Source organism: Jaculus jaculus, chromosome 15, assembly GCF_020740685.1.
Source record: "Jaculus jaculus isolate mJacJac1 chromosome 15, mJacJac1.mat.Y.cur, whole genome shotgun sequence".
Classification (NCBI taxonomy): Eukaryota; Metazoa; Chordata; class Mammalia; order Rodentia; family Dipodidae; genus Jaculus; species Jaculus jaculus.
Window position 1 is genome coordinate 66,370,290 of NC_059116.1, and position 14,072 is coordinate 66,384,361.

At 46.3% G+C, this 14,072-nt stretch overlaps 1 protein-coding gene across 5 annotated transcripts in view; it reads left to right on the top strand.

Annotated features, from left to right (window-relative positions):
* Positions 1-14,072, top strand: part of Frmd4a (FERM domain containing 4A) — a 705,918-nt gene that overhangs the window by 565,795 nt on the left and 126,051 nt on the right. The window lies entirely within an intron of this gene.

Sequence of the window (14,072 nt, forward strand, 5' to 3'; positions counted from 1 at the left end):
TTATTTTATTTTATTATTTTATTTTAGGTTTTTCAAGGTAGGGTTTCACTCTAGCCCACGCTGATCTGGAACTCACTCTGCAGTCTCAGGGTGGCCTTGAACTCATAGTGAGCCTTCTAACGCTGCCTCCCGAGTGCTGTGATTAAAGGTGTGTGCCACCACGCCCGGCTTAATCCTTTTACTTTTTTACTGAAGTTAAATGCACGTTGCCATTATTTCCTTTATTATTATTGGCGATAGGGATCAAGCCCAGGGCCTCATACACGCTGGTCTGTCACCGAGCCCCACCCCAGCCTAACGCAGCACAACGTCAGGGTCAGTGACATTCAGCACATTATGTTGTGGCAGTCACCGACACCGTCTGTCACCAGAATTCTTTCCGTCGAGCAGAGCTGAATCTCTGTACCCATGAAACAATGACGTCACATGTCCCTCTCTACCCCAGTTCCCATTCTGCTTTTAGTCTGTGAGTTCAACTGTCCTTGCAACCGCCAGTAAGTGGAATCATACTTTGGCATTTGGTTTATTTTGCTTAATATAATGTTTTAAAGTTTTATCCATGCAGCATGTGCCAAAATTTCCTTCCATTTTAAGGTGGAATAATATTCTGTTGTGTGTGAACGTCATGTTTGTTTATCCGGTCATCTGTCAATAGACACAGGTTACTTCTGTCTTTGGTTACTGCGAACAATGTGGCTGTAACATGGTTGTCCAAATATCAACACCATTTTCAGTTCTTTTGGGTACACCCCCAGAAGTAAAATGCTTGGCTTTTTTTTTTTTTTAATTCTGGAGGAAGAATACTGTTTTCCATACTGCTCGAACAACTTCCTACTTCGACCCCCAGTGCACGTGGGTCCAAGCGTCCCCATGTCACACCTGCACGGGTCACCTTGGACGTCATCTTCCCACCGGCTCTTCCTTTTCTCTTTCTCTCTCGCTCCCCCCACCCCCCCCGCTCCCCACCCCCCACCCCCCCACCCCCCGTCTTTTGTTGATAAGAACTGTCCCAGTAGGTGCCATCTCCCTGTGTTTTGGAGTTCCACTTCCCCAGTGATTACTGATGCGGACCGCGTCTGTTACCTGTTGGCTGTTTTCATAGCTTACCTTCTCTAGAGCTACTGAAGATGCCATTTCTGAGTGAGGGCCGCGCTCACTTGCACTGCCTTGAGCCCCAGCACGCGCCTGTCTCATTGCCTGTGGCTAACTAACCCGCAACGCCCCCATACCAGGAGGAGAAGGCTTGGTGGACACCCCCTAGGTGGAAACTGTCTGCCCCCACCGTGCACCTTCCCTTGACCCATTCAGAATGCCCGAGTTTAAGTTAGAAAAGAGGTCTATTTAACTCACAGCTCTGCATAGTCACAAGTGCCCGTGAATGGCATGCCATGCCGCCCAGAGAACTTCAAATCCAAGCCGACTCGCTGGTCAAGGCGTGTGTCTGTGTGTCTTCGGAGGAGTCCAAGGGGAACGCTTGTGACGTGGGCGTTTGGTTTCACGACCCTCTGGTTCGGAGCATCACAAGGACCCGCTGAGCGTGGACACGCGCGTGGCGGCGGTGCAGACGCAGGCGCCCTTGCTTTTCCGTCGGATCGCCGCGCGGCGTGGGACAGCTCTGCCAAGTGTGACTGCTCCCGGCGACGGAGACCTGCCAACAGTCACGTCCACTTCTGCAGAACGACCTCGCCGGGGGTGGGTGCTGAGCCAGGACTAATGCTGGGTTCCAACCAGAGCATGCAGGGGCCAGTATTGGGGGGGTGTTGCGGAATGGTGAGAAAAGACATTAGTTGTCATTCCAGGTACTTAAACATCCTTTCCTCTCTGTAAGCCCCATTGTATCATTCTAAATCAGAAAAAAATAATTTTATCCAGATACCTCGCAGATTGTACATGTACTTGACTTTTTTAATGAATGGGCAAGTACTTTTAAGTAGAAAAATAAAAAAGTGAGCCCTGTCCACCAGGTGGCAGACTTGAGCTACAGTAAATGGCTGGAAAGTCGCTGAACCCATGAAGTGCTCTCTACTTGTAGAAGTGAAATTAAAAAGTGGCCCCAAATCCTATTCGGTGCAGCTACCTGTGTAGAAAAAAAGGAAGCAGTTTCTGCACTGGAGTTGTTCAGTACCACTAGGTCTCAAATGTTGAGCTGGAGGTTAGCGTCAAGGACTCTGAGGTCTCTAGGATTCGCAGACCGTTCTCAAAATGGAGAGAGAATATATCAGATATAAATAACAACAACTATAACAGATTGCCCAATTTGATGTGGCAGTGCCTCCAGAACCAGCCACATTTAAAGTCCAGGTGCCCACAGGCCTCAGTCTGCCTGCCTACAGGAAGTGTGTAACTGCTTTCCAGAATTGAACTCTTCTCAAATTCTGAGGTGTAGTCACACAAGTGACCATAAGTGACCAAGGACAGGTTCACGTAGGAGACCACAGAGGATCGCAAAACCACATGTCTTCCTTGGTGGTCAAAAGGACCTTCATTTGTATATTCCTAGCTGAGCTTACTCAAAGGTTTTTGGAATGAATTCCTTTTAAACCTCCTAAGTTCTGAGTGAGCTACAACAGGAATCATTTACCTGAGCCCAGAAGGAAGCTGTGTTCAGAGGAAGGGGAAGTGGCTGGATGGCCATGTGCCTTGTTAGCCATGGCCATAAATATGCAAAGCAATAGGACGCCATGTAAGCAGAGTGAGGAGTTTAACTTCTACTGAGACAGACTCTGGCTCCTGGCCCAGTGCTTCCACTTGGTAAACACACTACAGACCCTACAGACGAGCACCATCCACATTGTCTCTAAGCTTCATCTTCCCCTTCAGTGAAGAAGTCTATTGCAATACCCTACCCACATCTTCTTGCAAGATGATTCATGGGCACAGTATTAGCCACTTGGATCCAGACCCACGCTGTTTCTCTTGGCTGAGGTTCTCTCTGTGCTAACTTACACGGTCCCAGGTGCATGGCTTTGGAGAGTCCAGAAGGCGGGGATCCTGAGAGCTTGTCAGTCTGCTGTGGCCCCAGGCTTTGATTTATTCAGCAGTTGCAGCCCAACATCAGCTTTGTTTCATGGGGAGTAACTTCCGGGGGTTGTGTTTCTTTACTCCCTCCCTCATTTCCTTCCTTGTTTCTTTGTTTCTGTAGTACCATTGATTGAAGCTAGGGCCTCACCCATGTTAGGACTGCACCACTGAGCTATATCTCCAACTCTCTATTCTATATCTATTTTGAGACAAGGTCTCACTAATTGCCCAGGCTGGCTTTGAACTCACTCTGTAGCCCAGGTTGCCCTTCAATTTGCAATCCTCCTGCCTCCACCTTGGTAACTGGGATCACAGGCCTATATCACCACACCCTACTCCTATGGTGTTTTAGAATATATATTGTTTAGATAAAATAATCTGCTTAGCCCTGCTTCCTCCAAGATCTATCTCATCCGCATTTTAAATCACTAAGATATAGTTCTTAGTGTGTTCAAATGTAGTACATGTGGCGTGTGCATGGGGTACATGCATGTTTGTATGTGCAATGTGCACGTACAGAGGCCAGAAGAAGATGTCGTATTTCCTACTTAATTGCCTTCAGCCTTATTTCCTTGAGACAGCGCCTCTCACGAAGCCTGGATCTTGCAGGTCTTCAGTTCGGCTGGCTGGCCAACGCTCCTCCTATCTCCACACCCCTCGGTGCAAAGATTGCAGGCATGCATAACTATGCCCAGCCTTTAAAAAATAACTTTTATTTATTTTTTATTTATTTGCAAGCACAGAAAGATGGAGAGGAGAGACAATGAGAGAGAGAGAATGGGTGCACCAGGGCCTCCAGTCACTGCAAACAAACTCCAGATGCATGTGCCACTGAGCATCTGACTTTACGTAGGCACTAGAGATGAACCCTGGTCATCAGGCTGCGCAGCAAGCGCCCTAACCACTGAGCAATCTCTCCAGACCCTACACCCGTCTTTCATGTGGGTTCTAGAGAGCTCAGATCCTCATGCTTGCACCAACATTTTGTTTTGTTTTGTTTTTATCTTTTTTAAAAAAATATTTTTGTGGGCTGGAGAAATGACTTAGCGGTTAAGCGCTTGCCTGTGAAGTCTAAGGACCCTGGTTCGAGGCTCGATTCCCCAGGACCCACGTTAGCCAGATGCACAAATAATAACAAATAAATAACAATAAACAACAACAAAGATTTTTTAAATTTAATTTAATTTTTTAAAATTTTGTTTGTTATTTATTTAACAACAACAAAGATTTCTTTTAATTTAATTTAATTTTTTTTAAATTTTACTTTTTATTTATTTGAGAGCGACAGACAGAGGAAGAGGCAGAGAGAGAGAGAATGGGCACGCCAGGGCTTCTAGCCACTGCAAACGAACTCCAGACACGTGCGCCCCCTTGTGCATCTGGCTAACATGGGTCCTGGGGAATCAAGCCCTGAACCTGGGTCCTTAGACTTCACAGGCAAGTGCTTAACCGCTAACCCATCTCTCCAGCCCTTGTTTTTATCTTAATTAGGACTGGGATGTAGCCCCATGGTGAGTGCCAGTCTTCAATCCCAACACCACAAAAAAAGTTAAGTACATTTGTATTAAACTCATAAATTACATAAATTAAGAGTCAGATGGTTCTGAAAGCTATTCGTGATGAAAATGAGCCCACCTACTTCCTCTGCGACCCCAGGTCCGACCCCTTTCAACGATTTTAGCTGTGTCTCTTTATTTCTACATAAATGGCATGGCTCTTTCTAGATATTTTCCATTCTAAATGTGTTGAATTTCATTTTCAGAGATGGGGATGAGTATGTCCTCTGTAACCACCTACATTTTCCCTTTCCCCATTTTCTAAATAGAGCATCTCATAGTTCTGGGTTAATGTCATGCTCATCACCATGACATTATTATGACTAACCACATAGTATCCTCAGGCTGGGATTCCATTTATAGGCAACCAGTGGTTTTATCGAAGGGGAATAATGACCTTATTTTCACTTGTTTTGTTCTAACCTACAGATTCCCAAATGTATTCCAGTATTCATGTGCAACGCGATAGGAATTCATCAGCTTCCTCCCTCTCTCTCTTTCTCTCTCTACCTTTCTCATTTGACTTTGGCTACCACTGCTGCTGTTGATTTTCCTGGGACTTTCCTCTTGGAAGCCTCTGTCCTGCTCCAACCTGAACTTGGCCTCCTTTGACAGACCTCATTTGGGAGGCCACTTCCCCGCCTGGCACTTTCCCCACCCTAGCTCTGTATCGGGTTCTATTTTCTTGTTTTATTCTACACCATTGTTTCCCTGAAGTAAATTCAGAGATAGAACACACTGGAAGAACAATGTTTGGATCCCTGTACCTCAGAAATGGTCTCTATCCTGCCTGCATATCTGAATGGTAATTTGAGTAGATATATAAATAAAGTGACAGAACATCAAGGGTCCACTGTCCAACCCACTTTATATACTCTCCATCACATCCTGCAACAACAGAATATTTGGAGGTCTTAGTATTTCTGTTGTTCTAAAATCTCAGGAATGTGCCTGCAGGTTTTTTTTTTTTTTTAAATATATGATGCTGGGATGTTACATGAGCATTTTAACCTGGAGATTTCTAATCTTTCTTTGGTTCTAAGGTTGGTTGATTTTGAGGTAGAGTCTCACTCTAACCTAGGCTGGCCTCAAACTGACAGTGACTCCCACTATATTAACTTCACAAATGCTGGTATTAAAAGGTGGGCATCTGGCTGGAGAGATGGCTTAACGGTTAAGGCGCATGCCCGAAAAGCCAAAAGACCCAGGTTCGACTCCCCAATACCTAAGTAAGCCAGATGCATAAGGTGACACATGCATCTAGAGCTCATTAGCAGCACCTAGAGGCCCTGGCACATCCATTCTATATCTGCCCCCCCCCCTTCTCTTGCTCTCGTTCTCAAATAAGTAAAAATAAAAATATTTTTTTAAAAAATTTTTTTATTTATTTATTTGAGAGCGACAGACAGAGAGAGAAAGACAGAGGGAGAGAGAGAGAATGGGCGCGCCAGGGCTTCCAGCCTCTGCAAACGAACTCCAGACGCGTGCGCCCCCTTGTGCATCTGGCTAACGTGGGACCTGGGAAACCGAGCCTCGAACCAGGGTCCTTAGGCTTCACAGGCAAGCGCTTAACCGCTAAGCCATCTCTCCAGCCCAAAAATAAAAATATTTTTAAAAACAGGGCTAAAGAGATGGCTTAGCAGTTAAGCGCTTGCCTGTGAAACATAAGGACCCTGGTTCAAGGCTCAATTCCCCAGGGCCCACGTTAGCCAGATGCACAAGGGGGCGCACGCGTCTGGAGTTCGTTTGCAGTGGCTGCAGGCCCTGGTGCGCCCATTCTCTCTCTCTCCCTGTCACTCTCAAATAACTAATAAATAGGGCTGGAGAGATGGCTTAGTGGTTAAGCGCTTGCCTGTGAAGCCTAAGGACCCCAGTTCGAGGCTCGGTTCCCCAGATCCCACGTTAGCCAGATACACAAGGGGGCGCACGCGTCTGGAGTTCGTTTGCAGAGGCTGGAAGCCCTGGCGCGCCCATTCTCTCTCTCTCCCTCTATCTGTCTTTCTCTCTGTGTCTGTCGTTCTCAAATAAAAAATAAAAAAAATTTTAAAAACTAATAAATAAAATAAAAATAAACAAAAAAAAAGAGGACTAGAGAAATGGCTTAGCAACCTAACACCTTCTCTTGTCATTCTGTCTACATTAATTACAGTACATAGTTTTCCTTCCATTTCTGTCCAATTCTCTCTTTTGCTGTTTGCTTATGTGGGCCTCTGTCTCTCCGACCGGGGTTTTTTCTCAGTTGCTGTGGATCCTGCGCTGTCCATTCATAGTTCAGAGAGGCGCACGGTAGGCTAACGGGGCGCGCTGAGGGCATGGCTCAGAGCGTGTCTTGACAGTGTTGCCGTGCTGGGCCGGGGTTCTTTCCATGGGGACCTGAGCATCAACATGGGGATCAGAGGCACCCCACCACTTCCACCTGAAACATGTCTTGCTTCCTGGGCTTGGGGAAAGGGGTGGCCTCGTTTTGAGTAGAGACTTCCTGGCAATGGCAGCTTGCATGGGTTTCTCCAGTGACAGCTTCTGCTCTTCTCCACAGTGGAAAGCCAAGGCAAGGAAGGTTGGTTTGTTGACCTTCCTAAGCTATCAACACCATTTTTCCTCCCTCCTCTTCCCAGGAGGCAGAAAACAAAGCTGTGGCACACGTCACTTTCACTTCCTCTTCCCTTGCACCTCCTGGCTCTCAGAAAGCATGCTCATAATTCACCCAATTTGCAGAAACTGAAGCTAGAAGAGAGAAGGGCAGCAAGTGTCTACATTTGTGGAGCCGGAAGAAGTGAGGTTTACTGATACCCCAGTATCAGTTTAACTTACTGAGGAGACAGGTGGGCAGTAGAAGGGAAATTGATTTAGAATACGTGTTTGGTTCCACAGAAAACTCCCACAGGAATCCTGCCTGGGATGCTGGGTGTTCCCTGGAAGGAGACTTGTGAGCCAGCACAGTTCTCCTGCCAAAACTTCCCCTCTGGTCTCCTCTTTCTTGGAAAGGGGCTTCCTATGCCAACTGAAGTCCAGCGGTTACTGCCATAAGATAGAAACAAAACCCTTCACACAAAGTAAAGTTGACTCAGCAGAGGTGGGCTCTATGTTCCCCACTTTCTCCACCACAGTCAGGCTGGACTATTGAATCCTGCCTATTCTGAGGGTGTAATGAAACCACTGTCAAAAAATGAGTGGCCAGGGCTGGAGAGATGGCTTAGCGGTTAAGCGCTTGCCTATGAAGACTAAGGACCCCGGTTCGAGGCTCGGTTCCCCAGGTCCCACATTAGCCAGATGCACAAGGGGGCGCACGTGTCTGGAGTTCGTTTGCAGAGCTGGAAGCCCTGGCGCGCCCATTCTCTCTCTCTCCCTCTATCTGTCTTTCTCTCTGTGTCTGTCTCTCTCAAATAAATAAATTAAAAAAATTTTTTAAAAAAAAATGAGTGGCCACAGACACTAGGTATGTTGACACTATTGTTATAATCCCAGTACTTGGGAGGCTGAAGCAGGGGGATCACAAGTTTGAAGCCAGCCTGTGCTATATCATGAAACCCTGTGTAGGTAGATAGGTATGTAGATGGATAGGTAGGTAGGAAGGAAAGATGGCCAGAAGGAAGGAAGGAAGGATGGATAGGTAGGTAGGAAGGAAAGATGGCCAGAAGGAAGGAAGGAAGGATGGATAGGTAGGTAGGAAGGAAAGATGGCCAGAAGGAAGGAAGGAAGGAAGGGAGGGAGGGAGGGAGGAAAGAAGGGAGAGGAGGGAGAGAATAAAGAAGGAAGGAAGGGGGAAAATTAGCTATACTAGAAAACTATAGGAGACTTGCAAACAACAAAGACATTATATAAATTTATAGTTTATTTTTAATTTTTATTCTTAATTTAAATATCTAGGGCTGGAGAAATGGCTTAGTGGTTAAGATGCTTGCCTGCAAAGTCTAAGTCCCAGATTCGATTCCCCAATACCTACATAAGCCAGATGCACAAGGGGGCACATATGTCTGGAGTTCATTTGCAGTGGCTGGAGGCCCTAGTGCACCCATGCCCGCTCTCTCTCTCTCTCTCTCTCTCTCTCTATCTGCCTCTTTCTCCCTCTGTCTGGCCCTCTTAAATAAATAACTAATACCATATTTATCTAATATGGTTAATACTATTATAAATTTTAAAAGACAAAGATCCCATAAATTACAGACTATAAAGGTATAAGGGAAAAGTAGAAGTTTTAGGTCCAGCCTCAAATATTCCTCACACATAAAACTCTCAGTACATCTGAAGACCTTCTATTTCCATTCAACAATGTAAAGGAGTAATACAGTTCTTATTTAAAAAAAAAAAAAAAAGTATTTTCATTGGTCTGGAGGGATGGTTTAGCAGTTAAGACATTTGCCTGCAAAGCCAAAGGACCTAGAACCTAGGTTCGATTTCCCCTGAACCCATATAAGCCAGATGCACAGGTGGCACATGCATCTGGAGTTTGTTTGCAGTGGCTGGAGGCCCTGGCATGCCCATTCTCTCTCTCTCCCTCTCTCTCTCTAATAAAAGTTTTTTTTTTTAAATTTTATCTATTTTCAAGGAAAGAGAGAAAAGGAGAATGGGCATACCAGGGCCCCTCACCACTGCAAATTCCAGATACATGTGCCACTTCGGGCATCTGGCTCCACATAAGCAGTAACGACTTGAACCCTGGGCCACTAGGCTCTGCAAGCAAGCATCCCCAACTGCTTAGCCATCTCTCTTGTCCCCCAGTACTTGTCTGATATAGGTTTGGTGACCTAAGTTGCTGGTCTACATCAGGTGTGCTGTCATGAGTCTCATGCTTTGCCTGTCTCAGTTTCTGTTCTTTGTACTCATCACAGTTAAATCATGGTTGGTCAACCAGTGCTTGGCTTGCGCAACAGTGGAAACCAGAGAAACCCACCCCCTGGTCACTGTCTGAGGATGGACTTCGGGAACAGTGGCATACTCATCTTCCTGAGCGATGACCACTGCCCAGACCTGTCATTGCGCTAAGCACGCCACTGGCGCTCAGAAAGCTGTTTCCTCGTGATGACCTCCCTCCCCCACCAAGGCTGATGCGTGCGCAGTTCGTGACCAAAAAGGAAAAGCCTGAGCCGAGCACGGTGTTGCCTCATGCCTGCAATTCCAAACCGTGGGAGGTGGAGGCAGGAGGATCATGAGTTCAAGGGCCTTCTCGCCTATTAGTAAATTTGAGGCTAGTGGAGGCTGTATGAAACCTCTCAAAATACCCAAAGAGAAAAGCCACTTTTCTGTGTGGTGAAGGGTCTTGCTCAGATTTCCTTTTTGAAATATCTACATTGGCCTCAGAGCTTCCCATGCTAGTAGAGTTTAAGTAATTACCCTTGGCCCTCACTTCTCACTTAGGACTAAATGCTATCTTTCTTGCTCAAACAAATACTCTTGGGGGCGGGGAGATGGCTCAGCAGTGAAAGGTGCTTGCCTGCAGAGCCTAACCACCTGAGTTTGATTCCACAGAACCTACATAAGGCCAGATGCACAAAGTGGCACATGAGTCTGGAGTTCCTTTGCAGTGGCTGGAGACCCTGGCATTCCCATTCTTTCTGTCTTTTTCTCTTCTATCACTCTCTCTGCTTTCAAATAAATAAATTTATAAGTAGATAAAATATTTTTAAAGGTCCATTGTAAAAATAGAAAAAGTAAATAAATGAGCTTCACTAAAGATGTTTGAAGAGTTTCACTAATGAACCAATGATATCCTGTCATCTGTAGGTAGGAGAAACAAAGTCCCGAATCCAGTCCCACGAGACAAAGAAAACAACATAAATGTTGGCCTCAGTCTTACCTGGCCTGGTCTTTCTCTCTCAGCTTGATATAGATTTAATAGATGTGCTTGTAAGATATAGAGAAGAAAGGACAAGGAAGGACTTCCCTTTTCAGTTTTCTAAAAACAAACTCCCATAGACCTGTCATCTTGCTGTGCTTAGGCTCCTAAAGGAATGCTTCTGCGGAACCCTAAGGTAGGCTGTTTAGAGCGACCATCATGAGCCGCTCCAGACCCTCTGCACTGCAGTCCTGGAGCAACGTGGATGGCGGGCACCCCTGTGGATCATGAGACAAACATGACGTGACTTGACTGATGAAACCTAGCAAAGGGCTGACACAGAAGAACTGTGCGAGCTTGCAGAGGTCTTATCCTGTACCCAGGGGCAACTCCGTGGAGTCATTATGAGTTGTGCAATGAGGCGTGACAACCAGATAGCCACAGAAAGTAAACAGCCTGGAGAGCTAACTATGGACATCTGACCCAGTTTGAGGACAGATGCCAAATTTGCGTTCTCCACGGAAACAAGCACAATAAAATGTATGTAGAAACATAGAAAGATGGGCTAGAGAGGAGGCTTAGTGGTTAAGCACTTGCCTGTGAAGCCTAAGGACCCCAGTTCGAGGCTTGATTCCCCAGGACCCACGTTAGCCAGATGCACAAGGGGGCGCACATGTCTGGAGTTTGTTTGCAGTGGCTGGAGGCCCTGGTGTGCCCATTCTCTCTCTCTTTCTCTCTCTCTCTCTCCCTGTCACTCTCAAATAAATAAAGAAAGAAAGAAACAGAAAGACATTTGTGATGTGGAGGTGGCCCACATGAGTGGAAGCTAGGAGGTCTACCGATAAGCTGGAGGCCCAGGAAAGCTTGAAGAACAACTCAGTCCAAGCCGAGGCCTGAGAACCAGGAAAGCTGCTATGTATCGCTCAGCGCTCGGGCAGGAGAACAGGAGGGGGGAGGAGCCAGCTCAAATTGAGCCTCGAATTGGGGTATGGTGAGGCATGCTTATAATCCCTGTACTTGGGAGGCTGAGTTCATGAGTTCAAGGCCATCCCAGGCTACGTAGTGCATTCCAGGCCAGCCTGGGCTCCCTAACAAGACCCTGTCTTAACTCCCACTCTCCAGAAGTGAAGAATAAACATGGATGAGCTTCATTTACTCCACATTTTGTTCTATTCAGGCTTGTAAGGGATTGGATAATGGCCACTTTCACTGAGGAGGGATATGTACTAAATCCGGTGATTAAAATGCTAATGTCATCCCAAACACCCTTCAAACAGATCCAGAAATAATGTTAAATTTAAGCACCCCATAATAAGTCATGGTGACATAAAATTACATTACCATTACAAATCACCGTGGTTGTAAATTATAAGTGCCACACACATTGTGACTGATATATGCACTCACAGACATATATATGCAACACTTCCTTGCCTTCTTTGAAAGAAAAATCTTACTAAACTAGGACAAAGAGCAAACAACACCGTGTAGCTCAAATTATCTATAGATACTAAGTGAGCAGAAGTAAATAAAATAGCAATGGCATTTCTAGTGTGTTTTCAATTCCCAAATGGCCTCTACATTGCTATCTCACAAACTGCAGTAAAATAAGTGAAAAAATAAGTTGCTCTTCACATTTGGCTGACAAGGAAAATGAAACTCAAGGAGGCTCAATGCTGTCAGATGGCCCTGACTGTTGGGGTTTCAGAGCTAGACCTAACTTACAGGGAGATCAGGAGTAGCTTTCAAAGGAGCCCCACCATGCTAATCCGCTGCCATTTTGTGGGCAAGAATAAAGGTGGGAAGCTGGAGAACACGCTGTGCAAACAGGAAGCCATGAGTTCGATCCCCAGCACCCATGTGAAAATGGCAGACATGGTGATACGTACCTGTAATCCCCGTGCTGGGGAGGCAGAGACAGGAGGATTCTGGGGGTCTTGCTGGTTAGCTAGTCTAGCCGAATCAGTGAGTTCCAGGTTCAATGAGAGGCCCATTACAAGTAAACAAAAATAAGGGCTAAAGAGATGTCTCAGCAGTTAGGGGCATTTGCTGCTTAAGCATGAGGGCCTCTTGGGCTTGAGATTGCCAAGTCAGACTCCCCAGAACCCATGTAAAACAGCGAGAGTGGCCATGCACATCTGTAACCCCATATTCAAGGATGTAGACTAGAGAGTCACTGGGAAAAAGAGGGACAGCAGTTCATCTCAAAGAAATACGCAGGCAGTAAGAGGATGCCAGATGTTTTCTAGCCTCTACAGGCACGCACATGAGGCACATTTGCACACACATACACATGCATATACCACACCACGGCACACAATACTCTACACACATGTCTATGCAAAATAATAATAATGTAGACGAATGATAGGGAAAGATACTCATGTCAACCTCTGGCTTCCACGAACATGTTCAAATATGTGCACACGCATCCACATGCATGCGCACACCCACACACATACAAACACGTGCTCATGCAGAAGCAGAGCAGTAGAGGCGGTGGACAGTGAGGATTCATTGCAAAAGCCCTGCAACGGGCACTCCGTGGACCATGCTGAGGTCAGCCTCAAACTCCGTGGTTGCTAGACAGAGTCCTAAGTGTCCCATTCATTTCTGTGAAAGGTGGAGCTCCTATCACTCCTGACCAGAGAGGAATGCTTTCCATTGAGATTCTTGGAGAAATGAGAAGAATATCAGCAAATCCCTCCAGCACTCAGGGCAATAGGAGAGGGCCCTTCCGCACAAGGTTCCCGCGGGGAGGTTTGGAGCACATGCAAACCCTCAGATGGAGATCTTTTTTTTTTTAGTTTTTCTATGTGGGGTCTCATTCTGGTCCAGGCTGACCTGGAATTCACTATGTAGTCTCAGGGTGGCCTCGAACTCATGGCAATCCTCCTACCTCTGCCTCCCAAGTGCTGGGATTAAAGGAAATCTTACTATCAACCATTAAGTTTCTGAAGAAGGCCTTATCAAGTTTTGTTGAGCAGCAGAAAGTGAACCATCCTTTCCACGCCCGCTGAAAGCACACTGATACAGGCACACGCATATCTGCAGATATCCAGGACCAACAGTCTGATTTCATTTCCCAAAGAGTGAGGACAACTGGGGTGCAAGTTGTATGCCACATGGCCCCCATTAGCCAAAAGCGTGCTCTGCCGGCGTCTCCCTCTTCCTGGTGAGTCTCGAGATAAAATTGTCACACTCCTTCCAGCACACTAGATTTCCAGGCAAGACTCTAGCTTCTAACCCTTGCAGAACCCCCTCCCCAATGTCTCTCACAGCTCTGGGGCTTTAACACAGGGCTGTAGATTGGAAAAGCCCACAGGAATGTCACACCACCAGCTTCTGTAGATGGCCAGCTGGAAGCCACCCATAGATCTCCCTTGAAGAGCCTCCTGCTTCTTACCTCCCACCTTCCTGACAAGGGTGATCCCTAGCCTGAGAGAATGGGGGGTTTGCACACACCTTTTGTTGTCTCTGCTTCAGCAGAAGCACAGGGGGGAAGAAAACCTTCGGCTTGCCCAGGGAAGTCAGCGGAGGAAAAGGTAGAGTGGCCTTTTTAATGGTATGTGTTAGGAGATCCCTAGGAACTTCCGTTCACCCCAGGGAACTCAGCTTTCAGGGGAAATTTGGGAAGTGAGCGGAAAAACAATCTAAGGCTTTGTTCCATTTCAGTGAAATCTTAATGATGGCAATTGCAATTAAGTAATAATAAATCAATA